Genomic DNA, 5,396 nt, shown 5'->3' with positions numbered 1-5,396 from the left:
GAACCCCAGGGTTAGTAGAAGGAAAGAAATCTTAAAAATTAGGGCAGAAATAAATGCAAAAGAAACAAAGGGACCATATCAAAAATCAACAAAGCCAAAAGCTGGTTTTTGAGGGGATAAATAAAATCGACAAACCATTAGCCAGACTCATCAAGAAACAAAGGGATAAAAATCAAATCAATAAAATTAGAAATGAAAATGGAGAGATCACAACAGACAACACAGAAATACAAAGGATCATAAGAGACTACTATCAGCAATTATATGCCAATAAAATTGACAACTTGGAAGAAAAAGACAAATTCTTAGAAAAGTACAACTTTTCAAAACTGAACCAGGAAGAAATAGAAAATCTTAACAGACCCATCACAAGAACAGAAATAGAAACTGTAATCAGAAATCTTCCAGCAAACAAAAGCCCAGGTCCAGACAGCTTCACAGCTGAATTCTACCAAAAATTTAGAGAAGAGCTAACACCTATCCTACTCAAACTCTTCCAGAAAATTGCAGAGGAAGGTAAACTTCCAAGCTCATTCTATGAGGCCACCATTGCCTTAATACCAAAACCTAACAATGATGTCACACAAAAAAAGAAAATTATAGGCCAATATCACTGATGAATATAGATGCAAAAACCCTTAACAAAATTCTAGCAATCAGAATCCAACAATACATTAAAAAGATCATACACCATGACCAAGTGGGCTTTATCCCAGGGATGCAAGGATTCTTCAATATCCACAAATCGATCAATGTAATACACCACATTAACAAATTGAAAAATAAAAGCCATATGATTATCTCAATAGATGCAGAGAAAGCCTTTGACAAAATTCAACATCCATTTATGGTAAAAGCTCTCCAGAAAGCAGGAATAAAAGGAACATACCTCAACATAAAAAAGCTGTATACAACAAACCCACAGCAAACATTATCCTCAATGGTGAAAAATTGAAAGCGTTTCCTCTAAAGTCAGGAACAAGACAAGGGTGCCCACTCTCACCACTACTATTCAACATAGTTTTGGAAGTTTTGGCCACAGCAATCAGAGCAGAAAAAGAAATAAAAGGAATCCAAATTGGAAAAGAAGATGTAAAACTCTCACTGTTTGCAGATGACATGATCTTCTACATAGAAAACCCTAAAAACTCCACTAGAAAGTTGCTAGAGCTAATCAATGAATATAGTAAAGTTTCAGGATATAAAATCAACACACAGAAATCCCTTGCATTCCTATACACTAATAATGAGAAAATAGAAAGAGAAATTAAGGAAACAATTCCATTCACCATTGCAATGAAAAGAATAAAATACTTAGGAATATATCTACCTAAAGACCTATATATAGGAAACTATAAAACACTGGTGAAAGAAATCAAAGAGGACACTAATAGATGGAGAGATATACCATGTTCATGGATCGGAAGAATCAATATAGTGAAAATGAGTATACTACCCAAAGCAATTTATAGATTCAATGCAATCCCTATCAAGCTACCAATGGTATTCTTCACAGAGCTAGAACAAATAATTTCACAATTTGTATGGAAATACAAAAAATCTCGAATAGCCAAAGCAATCTTGAGAAAGAAAAATGGAACTGGAGGAATCAACCTGCCTGACTTCAGGCTCTACTACAAAGCCACAGTCATCAAGACAGTACGGTACTGGCACAAAGACAGAAATATAGATCAATGGAACAAAATAGAAAGCCCAGAGATAAATCCACACACCTATGGACATCTTATCTTTGACAAGGAGGCAAGAATATACAATGGATTAAAGACAATCTCTTTAACAAGTGGTGCTGGGAAATCTGGTCAACCTCCTGTAAAAGAATGAAACTAAAACACTTTCTAACACCATACATAAAAATAAACTCAAAATGAATTAAAGATCTAAATGTAAGACCAAAGTATTCTAGACTGCAGAATCCCACGGGCAGAGGAGCCTGGTGGGTATAGTCCATGGGGTCACAAAGAGTTGGATATGACTGTGTGACTAACCCTTTCACCTTAATAGCTGAGATAAGAGTGTGGGAGGGAATTGCTAATAGCCACGGGGTTTTGGAGGCTGGTAAAATATTCTAAACTTAAATGGTGTGGTTACACAACACTGTGAATATAATAAAATCCTTGAACTGTATACTTTTTATTTGTGGATTTTTATTGTATGAGATTTACAGACATTTAAAGATGTTGAAAATAAGTTATAATATATCATATTACTTTGGAGATTTGTGACAAAAGAAAATTACTTCAGAGAAAGTATTTTTCTTTAGCATTTGTCTTTAAGTGAACTTTTTCAGCTAGGAAGGGGCTTGAAAATCATTTACTGTAATTCCTTCCTTCTATAATAAGGAAGCAAAGGTCCAGAGGAATTAAGTAACTTTAGAGCAAACTATCGGAGAAGGCAATGGCACCCCACTCCAGTACTCTTGCCTGGAAAATCCAATGGGCGGAGGAGCCTGGTAGGCTACAGTCCATGGGGTCGCTAAGAGTCGGACAAGACTGAGCGACTTCACTTTCACTTTTCACTTTCATGCATTGGAGAAGGAAATGGCAACCCACTCCAGTATTCTTGCCTGGAGAATCCCAGGGACTGGGGAGCCTGTTGGGCTGCCATCTATGTGGTCGCACAGAGTCGGACATGACTGACACGACTTAGTAGCAGCAGAAGCAGCAGAGCAAACTATTAAAGGCAGTTTAATAGCAAAGCCTTCTGACATCATTTTTGTGTAGATTAAATTTTTTAAGGACATTTGCAATCTATAAAGTGTTATGTGAGTGTATTATAAATAGTAATATAATGTTACAAATGATGTTATATATAATACATAATGTAACAAAATGACAATATTTTACTATTAGTTATTAATGTGAAGTCTAACTTTAATATTCAGCATTTTGGAATGATAAAGAGAATCAATTATGACATGCAAATTGATATAATTCCAATTTATATTCCTCTTATCTCTTACTGTTGGTCTTTACCTGTACTCACAACTTTTTGCAAGTGTTTGCAGAGCTTCTTGATAGTAACTTTGGTGACATTGTATTGTTTGATTATTTTAAACTATATTTTTAGAAGGAAATACATCCTTTCTGGTTTAAGATAATACAAAAATCAAAATCAACAGGGTATATATCAGTCTAAGATTGGTTTTGAAAGTTCTCATATGGATCAGGCAGAAAGAGTAGTGAATTGAGTCTCCTCTCCTTAATGGGTTTCCTCTTATAATATTTAATGTATTCAAAAAGAATTAATCCTTGTTGTGAAGAACATTAAAGGAATGGATCAATTTTTCCCTCCAAGGAGTTTTCAAAGACCCATATGACCTTTGCTTTTTTGATTGTTCAAAATCCTAATATATCTTGGTCTACCTCTTGAGGTTTCCTTTTCTTTTTTCCTCTTCAATATTTTTGTTAGGCATTGGTTTTTGCCTGGGGCAAGAACCTACTACAGGAGGAATAGTAGTGTTTTAAAAGCATAGGAATCTAATATGCATTTCTTAATCTAACATTTAAAGGACTATCCTTTTTTCTTAAAGGTAAATTTAGGCAGGAAATTTGGAGGACTAAAATTTGCAAAAATTAAACTTTTATAAATGTTTTAGACATGTTTCTCTACACTCAAATCTCTGTTTGGCCATAATAATCACTTTCATTGTTCCCTGAAGAAATTTTTCCTCAATTTAGCTCTATGTAACTAAGGAAATATATGAACTTTCTTAAAGATATTGATATCCTCTAGTCCATATCACTTTTCTAGCACACATGAAGAGTTGTCTTTCTTCATTAAATCATCTGCCTAGATGACTTTTATACATTAAGGAAAAAACTTGTCTGGTTGGTAGAAACTTGGCCAAACCTATCTACCCTACTTTTAGAAAGATCACTAAAGAATATTTTCAGATTTTATTTCCAAACATAATTGGAAGAGGTGGTCTTAGTTGGATGGATGTTTCCAATATTATGCGTTGTTTGCTTGCTTTTTGCTTTTTTACATACCTGGTGCCAGAGTAGAGAGTTTCGAGATAATCAAGTGCAATTTGAAACATTATCAATTATATAGAGTTAATAGATAATTATTTACCACGTTATTGAGTGATTCCTATTTTCATTAGAAGAGGTAAAGTTATTATGATAATATAGCTCTTTTTCCAAAAATCATTTTTGACAGAATATTGTCACACTTTGTACTTTAAAAAAACAAATCATTTCAAATCTGGTTGTGTAGAAACAGAAAAGTTTTGTTATTTTCACTTAAGATCCAATTATTTAGTCCCTTGGTCTTCAGAATTATTACTGTACATAGGCCATAGCACTGTAGGACTGCCTGACTCAAAAGTCAGATCAGATTTTTAAAAAGTTTTAAATTTCCCTCTTTCTTGAAAAGATACATATAATATTCCATTATTATCCTTTTGAAGTCTTTAAGATCTGTGACCATGTCCACTCTCATTCTTGATATTTGTTTTTTGTGCCTTGTATTTTCTTGAACAGTTTGGCCAGAGACTTATCAATTATACCGATTGTATCAATTTGGTTACTTCTAAAAACAAATGTCAAGATGGGAATTGTTGTGTAAAAAAGGTACGGTGGAAATGGCCATGAAGGATAAAAGATGAGGAGAGAGCAGAAATCAGTTATGAAAACCTCCAGACAACAATAAGTTCTGATACGTGTGAAAAGAAAAAGGAAAGGAAGGACTAGGTGGGAAGATCTTCTGACAAAGCACAGGTAGAGAAAGTTTTGACCATAACGGTGGTTTTCTGAATTAGAGCAGTCCTGTGTTAAGTAACGGCTTCCCTGGTGGCTCAGACGGTAAAGCGTCTGTCTGCAATGCAGGAGACCCAGGTTCGATCCCTGGGTTGGGAAGATCCCCTAGAGAAGGAAATGGCAGCCCACTCCAGTATTCTTGCCTGGAAAATCCCATGGACGGCGGAGCCTGGTAGGCTACTGTCCATGGGGTCGCAAAGAGTTGGACACGACTCTTAACGGGCCAGGACTGGTACCTGGGCTTGCCTTGTCTTTAACTGAGAGTGATTCCTGAGTCAGTGCCGATAGAGATAAGGCCACCAGTCAGTTACACTCTGCACATTTGTTTCACTCGATTTGAGCAGAACACTTCCATGGATGCCACAGTCTACATCTTACACAAAAGAGATACACTTGTCCAGGCAGATTCTGGAAGCAGCTTTTCCATGGATCCTGTGAGTCTCCTTCCTAAGGATAAACTGACCAGAGTGAACTTGGTAGGATGCATTGTGGCCCCTGCAATAGTTGGTTTTGGAGCATAACTGGTATACTGGTATTTCATTTTCTTCTTCCCACTATATTGTATCTCTCCTCATCCTCATCTATAACAGTGGCAGATCTTTGTGACTTCCATGA

General features: G+C 35.6%; 1 non-coding gene across 1 annotated transcript; it reads left to right on the top strand.

Moving 5' to 3' along the window:
* The first annotated feature begins 4,808 nt into the window (after positions 1-4,808).
* On the top strand, positions 4,809-4,880 carry TRNAC-GCA (transfer RNA cysteine (anticodon GCA)). Its single transcript has one exon. It is a non-coding gene; the product is annotated as a tRNA-Cys (tRNA).
* The last annotated feature ends 516 nt before the right edge of the window (positions 4,881-5,396 follow it).

This window comes from Bos javanicus, chromosome 17, assembly GCF_032452875.1.
Source record: "Bos javanicus breed banteng chromosome 17, ARS-OSU_banteng_1.0, whole genome shotgun sequence".
Classification (NCBI taxonomy): Eukaryota; Metazoa; Chordata; class Mammalia; order Artiodactyla; family Bovidae; genus Bos; species Bos javanicus.
Note: the sequence above shows the minus strand (reverse complement) of the source record. Positions and strands in the feature narration are given on the sequence as shown.